At 37.9% G+C, this 10,964-nt stretch overlaps 1 protein-coding gene across 5 annotated transcripts in view; it reads left to right on the top strand.

Moving 5' to 3' along the window:
• SLC16A12 (solute carrier family 16 member 12) overlaps positions 1-10,964 on the top strand; it is a 79,224-nt gene that overhangs the window by 40,668 nt on the left and 27,592 nt on the right. The window lies entirely within an intron of this gene.

Genomic DNA, 10,964 nt, shown 5'->3' with positions numbered 1-10,964 from the left:
ATGTTTATTTTCTCTGTTCAGACCACTTCATTTAAAGATTCCAAAAGAATTCAGTATAATTGAAGTTTTAACTTTTATCTTAAAAACAATGATTCATTCTTCTTCTAAGCCCCTGTGAGGACATTTTGTCATTGTCAGTATTTTCTCAAGGAGTTTATCAAAGGAAAGAAAATGATCTCCTTGTGTGCACCTAAAAAGCACGAAGAACACTACATTCTGCTTCTGTCCAGCACAGTTGTTCTAGAATGGACTTTTCCACTCTGTGCTATTTACTCATCAAATATTGCTTCACTTCATTTTGTAAGAGGAAAACAATTTTGAAAATTTTAGTGAAAGTTCAGGCTGGAATAAGTTCTTATTTTACACGTATACACTCACATGTATGAAAAACTCTGTCAAGTAAATTATAGCCAACCTTAAAATATGATAAAAAAGTTTATTCTACAAATAGATCCTTTTTCTTTATTTCACTTATTTCAACTAGTTGGGCAGACAAGAATTAAAGAGAAAATTTCCACATATGAAAGAATATCTCAAACCAAAACCCTCTCAAGTACTAGTGGGAGGGTACAGTCTTGATTAGTTTAAAAAAAGAGGGCAAACATAAAATGATAAATATATAAATAGCACTGTCAGTTGCCAAAGAGTTAGAAAAACACATGTGAATTGATGTTGTATGGGGAAAAAAAGTGAAACAGTTTGCACACACTTAGTTACAACCATTTAAAAGTAGTTTTTATGATTTTTTATAAAAAGACAGTCTAAGAAATTCAGAAAAGGCAGGAACAGGACATTCATAAGCTTACTTTTCTCAAACAACTGTTTTTCACTTTTGTGTGTTCACTTCTCCTCTCCTTGTGAGTGTGTGTGAGTGTGTGTGTGTTTCTACAGTTGTGTCCATATCACATATATTGGTGTTCTGATTTTGAGTTAGGAGCTCTACATAGGCATTTCTGTGTGCTGTATCAGTCATTGTGATTGTCATTTGTAAGGATTTATTACAGTCCATGGATTGGACACATCTGTGTGCAACTTAGGACAAACATTTAAAAAGGGAAGAGAGTATAGGATCATACATTTGGTGTCCAATTTGACTGTAAGATTTCAGCACGCTGTTCTAAAGAGAGAATTAACTACAAGCTACAGTGAAGAAAAAAATTAGTTTAAATGTTCAAGGGACATGATATTTTTTGGATTTATAGTTTTCGCTCTTATTTTCCCTGTGCTAGTCTCCCTCATTCGATATTCAACTCTTTTTTTGTTGTCTCCATATCATAGTGGAAAATTGACATGGAAATATGGAGACATGGGTCTCTGTTGATAGTTTTTCCTGTTGGACTACAAGAAATACATATGTGTTTTTGGCTATTTTTATTTCCTAGTAATTATGATTAGTAAATAGTACCAAAGATATTTATGTACTAATAATTTTTCTAATAACTATGTCTCTGATTTAGCAATGGGAATGAGTTTAACTTAGTTAAATATTCTTAACTTAGTTAAGGTTTTTGTTTGTTTGTTTGTTTTGTTTTTGGTGTTGCTGGGAATCAAACTCAGGTCCTTGCACATGCGAGGCAGGGACTCTACCACTGAGCTACATCCCCAGACCCTAGCTGAGCATTTTTTTGAGTACCAACTCTGTTACTCTGTTAGCTGTCAGGATAGAATATAAAATCTATTACTTTTTAATTTGGAAAATTATTGAAAGGAGCAAATTAAGATGAAAAGTATATCTGTTTATTATAGGGAATGAAATTGACATTTGTTAATATGTGACTATTTTAATATGTGTCAGATGCTTTTCCTTGTATTTTGACATTTAATTGTAATTTAAGCCCATTAAAGAACTGTTTATTCCAAAATACACAACAGGAGAGATTCAGAAAACCAAGTTGCAAGTCAAGATATATACTAGTTACAGAGTTGGACAGTGCCTCCCAGGGCTCCTAAGGCCCTGTTCCAATGGGCTTAAAAATGTAATATAAGTATTCATATTGGTAGCAAATTTTTAAAGACCTCAGTGAGCAGTTTTATAATTGAGGGGAAGAAAGTCCTTAGAATTATTTAGAGAGGAGTGTCCCGTGAGAGGAATGTGGGTTTTTTTCTTTTAAAATTTTTTTCCATATTTTTATTGGTGCATTGTAGTTGAACATAATGGTGGATTCATTCTCATATATTCACACATGCACACCATACAACAATGTGATTTGGCCAATATCACTCCCCAGTGTTTCCCTTTTCCCTCCCCTCTTCCTTCCCTCTGTTCCCTTTCCTGTACTGATCTCCCTTTGATTTTCATGAGATCTCCCACTCTTTTTTTCCCTCTCTTTTTCCTCTTTAGCTTCCACATGTAAGAGAAAACATGATTCTTTACTGTCTGCATTTGGCTTATTTCACTTAACATAATGTACTCAAGTTCCACCCATTTTCCTACAAATGATATAATTTCATTCTTCTCTATGACTGAATAAAACTCCATTGTGTATATATTTACTTCTCTCTCTCTCTCTCTCTCTCTCTCTCTCTCTCTCTCTCTCTCTCTCTTTTGGTACAGGGATTGAACCCAAAGGTGCTTAACCACTGAACCACATCCCCAGCCCTTTTTATATTTTATTTAGAGACAGGTTCTCACTAAGTTGCTGAGGCTGGTTTGGAACTTATGATCCTCCTGCCTTACCCTTTATAGCCACTGGGATTACAGGCAGGTGCCACTGTGCCCTACTATTTATTATATTTTCCTTATCTATGATAGATACCCAGGCTGGTTCCATAGTTTGGCTGTTGTGAATTGTGCTGCTATAATCATGGGCATATACATATTACTATAGTATGCTGATTTTAATTCTTTTTTTTTTCAAAGAGAGAGTGAGAGAGGAGAGAGAGAGAGAGAGAGAGAGAGAGAGAGAGAGAGAGAGAGAGAATTTTTAATATTTATTTCTTAGTTCTCGGCAGACACAACATCTTTGTTGGTATGTGGTGCTGAGGATCGAACCCGGGCCGCACGCATGCTAGGCGAGCGCGCTACTGCCTGAGCCACATTCCCAGCCCCCCTGATTTTAATTCTTTAGGATAAATACCAAGAAGTGGTATAGCTGGGTCATATGGAGCTTCCATGCCTAGTCTTTTGAGGAGCCCTCATACTGATATACATAGTGGTTGCACTAATTTACAATCCCAGAAACAGTGTAAAAGCGTTGCTTTTTCTCCATATCCTCTCCAGCAATTGTTATTGTTTGTATCCTTGATGGCTGTCATTCTAATTGGAGTAAGATGATATCTCAATGTAGTTTTAATCTGCATTCCCTACTTGCTAACAATGTTGAACACTTTCCCCCAACATATTTGTTGGCCTTTCTTTCTTTTTTCTTTCTTTCTTTCCTCTTTCTTTCTTTCTTTCTTTCCTCTTTCTTTCTTTCTTTCTTTTTATTTCTAGGAAGTATCTGTTTATTTCATTTGCTCACTTATTAGTTTGTGGGGGTTTTGGTGTTAATTTTTTTTTAGTTATTTGAATATTCCGAATATTATCTTCTGTCAGAGAGTAGCTAGCAAAGATTTTCTCCCAGTCTGTAGATTCTTCACGTTTTTAATTATTTCTTTTGTTGTGCAGAAATTTTTTAAATTTGATACTTTATCAACTGGGCATTATTTTCTGAGCTTTTGGGGTTTGATTGAGAAAGTGACTGCCTGCCCCTATATGTTGGAGTGTTGACTCTACATTTTCTTTTAGGGGTTACACAATTTCTGATCTAATTCCTATGATTTTGATACATCATGAGTTGACTTTTGTGTAGGGTGAGATCTAGGAATCTAATTTCATTCTTCTACATATAAATAACCATTTTTTTCCTGCACCTTTTCTTAAAAAGGCTTTTCTTCGGTGTATGTTTTTGACTTATTTGTCACAGGTCAGATGACTGAATCTGTGTGTTTGTCTCTGGTTCTTTTAGTCTGTTCTATTGGTCTGTGTGTCTGTTATAATGCCAGTATCATGCAGTTTTTGTTACTATGGCTCTGTAGTATAATTTGAAGTCAGGTATGGTGATTCTTTCAGCATTGCTTTTTTTGGCTTAGAATTGCTTTGGCTATTCTGCATCTTTTATTCTTTAAACTAAATTTTAAGACTTTTTTTCTAGTTCTGTGAAGAATGTCATTGGTCTTTGGATGAGGTTTGCACTAAATCTGTATATTGCTTTCAGTAGTATGGCCATTTTAACAATATTAATTCTGCCTATCCATGAACATAGGAGATCTTTCCAGCTTCTGAGATCTTAAATTTCTTTCTTCAATGTTCTGTAGTTTTCATTTTGGAGGTCTTACACCTCTCTGGTTAGATACAGTCTAGGTATTTTATTATTAGGCCATTGTGAACAGGACTGTTTTCTTCATTTCTTTCTCAGCAGATTCATTATTGGTACGTTAGGAAAGTTATAGATTTTTATATGCTGATTTTATAACCTGCTACTTTGCTGAATTTGTTTATTAGCTCTAGCAGTATTCAGGTGGAGCTTTTTGGATCTTCTAAGTATAGAATCATTGCATCTGCAGTGATAATTTGACATCTTTCTTTCCTACTTTTATCCCTTTTATTTCCTTCTCTTGCTTAATTGCTCTGGCTAGAATTTCTAATACTATATTGAATAGAAGTGGTAAGAGTAGACATCTTTGTCTGGTTCTAGATTTTAAAGGAAATGCTTTCAGTTTTTCCTTCATTTATTATGATGTTGACTTTAGGTTTTTTTTTATGATGTTGAGGTAGTTTTCTTCTATCACTAATTTCTTCAGTGTTTTTTATCATGAATGGGTGCTGAATTTTGTTGAAGGTTTCTCTGCATCTATTGAGATGTAGATTTCCTTTTCTTTTTAAAAATCTTTCTGAGCCAAGGTCTATTACTATTTGCAATTGTACCGCAGCCTAAGGGCCTCTTATAAGCCCTTGTCAAAGAAATACTTATTCAGAATATTTTTCACACCCAACTTCAGGACACATGTAAATGCCTTTACATGAAGTCTGTGCATAGGGAATGGTGACTGATCTTCTTTTGTAGTTTATGAAGTTCTAATCAATATAATTATTATTCTCCAATGTTCTCCTGATTTAAAAATACAATAATCATACGATATGGAAAATTTAAGTTTCTTATCTCTTCCATCAGACTTCTGGTGTCAATAAATAACAACAGCATTAGTATTATAGCTAAAATATATTTGAACATTTACTACATGCATGTCCTGTGCTTCATGATATGATGTGAGTCATCTCATTTCATTTCCACAAATCCATGAGGTATAGGAATTGGGATTAGGAAGGATCAATAAAAAGCATTCACCTTTCCCCTAAGTTCCAAACTAATTTAGAGGTAGAACCAGGTGTCAAACAGATTAAGATCAAAATATCACTATTAATTGCTAATATTACCAATGACTGGGGAGTGAGACTTAAAACTACCAGCCCAAATAAGGTTGCAAGTACTTTGACCATGAAAAAGGCTTACTCAAGTCTCAATCACTGGCAGCTCCTAAACAACCACAGACCTCCTTACAAGAATATTTGACCCTCTTTCATTTATAGTATGGAACTGCTGAGAAGCATAAATGTTCTCTACTTACAGGAAGATCCTACATGGGAAAAAAAAAAAAAAGAGGAAGGGCCAAGGGGATAATGCACAATTGTTTCTTCCAATGAATCACTGAATTAACTCCTCTTATGGAGAAAAGGGAGGAAGCCCAGGAGTGTTAACTCTACTGTGGTTCTGCCACATGGAATCATGGGAAAGGAGGTCTGTCCCCAGTTGCACGTACTCTACATGGCCTTATCCTACAGATAAGGAAACAGAGGTACCAAGACCCTGAATAGGAGCTCACTTGGTAAGTAGCAGAGAAGTCTAAATAAGGTCACTGAATACATAAAACATGGAGTCAGGATTTAATAAGGCAGCCCAGGACAGCCTTAGACTTGGCTCAGGTACAAGGCACTGGGAAATTTAGAAAGGGAGGGAAGATGCAAGAGGAGTTAAAAAAAAAAAAAAAGAGTGAGAGAGAGTGATAATGGTTGGACTTGTTGTGAGAGTTGGGAAGGGATCAAAATCACCTGTATTTTTCTAGCATACCTAGTTTAGAAACAATGAAAACATTTAAAAAAAAAAAGTGACTCCAGAAATGAATAGTCAGTGCTTTCTTGGACAAGTGTTTTTGAGGTACCTTATAGTTGACTGGAAATTTAAGTCTGCAACTTGGAAGAAAGATTGGAAGCAGAGATTTTTAGATTTTAGTTGTCCATTTCAAGGAGATTGCTGGCTGAATCTAAGGGAGTACTCAAGTCTAAAAAGCTTTATAAATGAGTTTTATATTTGAAATACCAAAAGATTTGAGTTGATATCTTCAGAGATTTGATCTAGTTTAAAGGCAAGGCCTGCATCTCCCAGGACTTGACCATGACCCTAACACACTGCAGAGCAAGCTTACAGGTGACACCAACCTACCGCAGTTTCTGTTTGTCTCTCCAGGTTCTGTCATCCAATTTCCGCCCTATTCTCTACCCTAGGAAGCTGACCTCGATGCATATCATCAACTAGACTCCCATTAGGTCCAATAGTGCCTCCTCTGCCCCTGCTGCTTAGAAGGCAGAAGGAGCATGAGGTTGGTGTTTGCATTCCCTTGCCTCCTTTACTATCAGATCCTATGCCGGAACGTTTCCCTTCACCCAAAACCTTCTGCAGCAACTTTCCAAGGTTCTAGTAACTGCTTTCTCTCCCTTTGCCCCTTCGGTCCTACGTGTAATGGCTTGCAATTGCTACTGTCCTGGGAGACTTCACTTCTTGTGTTGGATTTTATTAACATTGCTATTTCCTTTAGAAATAATGTCTTTGTTGAAGTCTCTTCCATTTCCAAGTTACTCCTGGGCCTTGAATAATACACCCTGAAAACCAGAAGAGAATCATGTTTTCTAAGGCACTAGTCTTACCTGTAGTAAACAGAGGGGCTTCTATTCTGTGGGACTTAGACCTGGGAGGAGATGACAGAATTAGTACATGTGCAAATTCACATTACAGGCAGTAGTCTCAGTGGCTTGAAGAATATCCTACACAATTGCCATGATTTTTAAAAATGCACATAAGTGTCTTAGTGAGTCACAAAATAAAATAAAAATTATTTGAAAATATTATGAAGTTCATTTTATCTCTTCCTATGTTTTTTTAAACAACAGATAACTTAATATTAACAATACAACTTATTACCAGGCTTAGCTAAAGGCATATTTTTAAGCTTATAGATTGCACACACATGCAAAAAAAATATTGAGAACTAGTTTCAGGGCCCTTGTTGTTCAAAGTTTGCCCAACTTGTTTGGGTCCCTAACTAGAAGGAGGTGGAATGAACTGGCTCAGTCATAACTATTTCTATCAGGATAAGAACAAGGACAACCAACCACATCTAGGGGAATTTTTGTATTTCTAACTTTCATTTCAAGGAAGAAAGTCAGGCCCTCCGTCTCTTACAGAAAAAAGAGCACACCACATTTTCGGCCTTGGCAACACCTTGTCCTTTGTGTGACCTGCTGTGGCTCAAGCAGTGAGCAGAGTCTACAGAACACAAAAATAAACATCTCTGAGGGCCTGTGGAATTTGATGGCCTGTGTAATGTGGGGCAGACAGTGGGCCTCAGGCCAGGCTCTGTAGGTAAGCCCTCCCGCGGCCCACACTCCTTCTTAGCCACTCTGCAAAAGCAAGAAGAGTGAACCTGGCAGTAAAGCTCTGTTTCCAGGTTTGGGCTGGTCTGGGGTCAGGCCTGGACATGCCCCCATGTACCCAGGGAGCTCTGCTCACCTAGGGCTTTATGAGCCAAATGCTGGCTAGGCTGGTTATAGTGGATAAAAGAACAAAGAAAACACTGGTGATTTATGGCCCCCATTCCTAAAGCTCCTTGTACCAACTCCCATGTGATTTGAGAAAAATCTTTGGAACTAGAGAGTTGAGGAAGTTCATTCACGAAATACTTTTTGAGCATCTCTTCTCTTCCAGGTGCTATCCTGGAGGTAGACTGAGCAAATGGGAACCATAGTGTCCCCTGCTGTGAGGGAGCTCACACTGTCACACAGATGTGTGTTCGTCTGCCTGCATTCTCTTTCAGACACCAGTTTTCCATGATGCTCCATGATATAAAGGGTTAACTTCTAACCAACTGAAAATTTTTGACTCCTTACCTCTTCTGTTTCAACAACATGGCGGAGGGCCGTGATTACAGAGTGTAGCAAATATTGTTGTATAGACGGGCTGTACCGTTCTTCAATAATAGGTTCTCTGTTGACTAACAAAAAGACTGTCAAATGTGCCTCAAATTCCCAGGTTCTCCTCTGCAGCCAAGAAGCTTTGAACATCACATAATCTGACTTAATAATTCCACATTCTGTAAGAGTGCAAAATTAGAATTAAAGAATTCCACAAAGGGCACCGAGTTAGACAGAAAAATTTATTCATTACACCACGTAAATATTGAGAATGATCTCTGTACCAGATAATTTGCTAGGTGCTCGGTTACTTGATTGTATGATATATCTATGTATGTCATAAGATACACACATACATGTGTATTTTTTTATTTCATATGTATATTTTTAAAATCAATCAGGGCTACAGCTCAGGCCTATCACTTATTTTACTTTCAAATAAGAGAAAAGATTTCATGACTATAGAAAATGGAAATCGGAGGCAAGTTCCTGGTTATAAACTACACTGTCAACAATTTAGAAGTGAGCATATTTTTTTTCTGATGTTGCCTAGAATCCGTGGCTCTGTGTATCAGGAACTGAAAGGGTAGAAGAGAATTTTGCTTTCTACATTCCGCCTTTAATGTGAATCACAGTTGTATCTTTTCCTTCCTTTTTGTAGACCAAATACCATATAAATCACTTTGCTGTTTATTCTGGGTCTTATGTAAAGTATTCTTATCCTCAAAATATCACACACAGTGTAGAAACTTTGGTAGCTTTCTTAGCAAAGGTCAATGTTTCAGTTTAGTGCCCAAAGGTCCCTGACAGGCATCCAAAAATTTATGGTTGAAGTCAGTAATTATTTACTTCCCTGTTACCAGGATTTGTTGGAGGACAAAGCAAAGAGAAGCAGAAAAGAAAAAAATAAAGAGTGAATCATTAGTCTTTCTTCATCGAAGAACCTATGGGCAGTGTTTTTGAGCAACAAAAGTAAATCCATATGCAGTTAAAGACATCCTAAGACCCAGACCTTGATCCCTGGATCAGAGTGTACAACTTGGGCAGAGCGGGGCTTCCCTAACTTCCTCTCACATTAGACCCTCCTGGAAACTGACTTTGCCCCCAGGATAGGATTCTATAAAGCTGGAATTCTTTGCTATTCTGGCATAAGGGCTTTGCAGGTAGTTGCTGAAATTCCCTCACAGCATACTTGGAAAACTGTCCTTCCACGTCCTTTACACACATGGTCCCTCTGTGTTTCCTAGTCAGAGATCGGGATGTTAGATGGGGCCTGGAGTCCTGGGTTGGGGAAGAATCATATATTTAATTCTTGGTACGAGGGGATAATACAATGTCAAGAGACTGGGCAGCAGGTTATCCTCCATGAATATCCACAGGGGTTTATAATCCACAACGTTTAGCAAATATATATGCCAGGCACTGCTCTATATGATGGGGACACAGTGTGGAAAACGTAACAGGTATGGCCTCCACCATGATGGAGCACAGAGGCCATGGAGAAACAGCAGTGTGCCTCGATGAAGAGCGCAAGTCTGAAGTCAGACCTGAGGTGGGACCTTGGTAGGACATTGCTTGCTTTATTTGTGAAGTGGAGATTATAATACCTGCTTCATGGGGTTGGGATGAATGTAAGCTGGAATAACATTTATAGCAGTGAATTCAGAGCCTGGTGGCTTAAGTGCCCTAAATAGTAACTGTTGGTATCATTATTATTTTGTGACTTTGTCCCTGGCCTAGGAGTCAGAGATGAGCTCGAAGAGCTGGCGATGCCTCTCTGACGAGAACACTATGCTTCAGTGTGCTCCACATAGAGACAAGCTGGTTGTGTTAAGTACTCTTCATCTTCTAGTTATAATGGATGTTTTTCTTGCTTTATGTCTGGAGATTAGTTTATTTTTTAATGACTTGAGTGTGTGTGTGTGTGGGGGGGGGTTCCTCAGTGAAGGCAGAACTCTTTTTATTCATTTATTAGGCATTAATTAAGCTCTTACTGTGTACCAGGTTCTGTGTGAGTGTGTATAAGAGTGGTGTATGTGAGTGTGTGTGTGTGTTTGAAAGAGAGAGAGAGAGAGACAGACAGACAGACAGACAGACATGCAGTTTGGGGGTGGTGAGGAGAATTGAGGGGGAAATATGTCTGAAGATAGTTTCTGTTCAGTGGAGTTAAAGAGTCTAGCAATAGAGATAGATCAAGGTAAGTAGATAACAATGATGTCCTTGGTAGTGCAAGAAGCAGGCATGGGCAAAGGTCTCTAAGAGCCTGGATACGGAAGATACCTGCTTTGAGGTGTGGATGCAGTTGAAACAGGAGTGATAGAAAAGTCAGATGGGGAAGTGGAGAAGGAAGGAAGGAATTTGAAGGTAAAAAGAACAGCATGTAAAAGATATAAAGCCTGATATTTTTAGTGAGTTGCAAAAAAATTTATAATATCATAAGTAGGTGAGGGCAGATGTGGTGGGCTGGAAATGAGGTTGATATTTGGTAAAGGAGTGGTTGTGCCTATGGTTGAATATAGTTTCTACTGTGGACTTTGAGGACCAGGCAATGCGCTCAGTAGATGCTGTCTGAGGACATTGAGTTTCCATGATCACAAATAGTGTTTTTGTTTCCTTCTTGCTACTACAGAGACAAGAGTGTCTACATAGACAGGTTTCAAATGAGATTCCCTAAGGGCTACAAATAATGTATCCTGAAAGAATACTGCCCCACTGCAGAGGGTCCTTCCAGTAGGGAAGT

This window comes from Spermophilus citellus (genome assembly GCF_964194105.1).
Source record: "Spermophilus citellus genome assembly, chromosome: 15".
NCBI classification, from domain to species: Eukaryota; Metazoa; Chordata; class Mammalia; order Rodentia; family Sciuridae; genus Spermophilus; species Spermophilus citellus.
The sequence above is the reverse complement of the archived record's forward strand: the minus strand, read 5'-3'. Positions and strand labels throughout refer to the sequence as shown.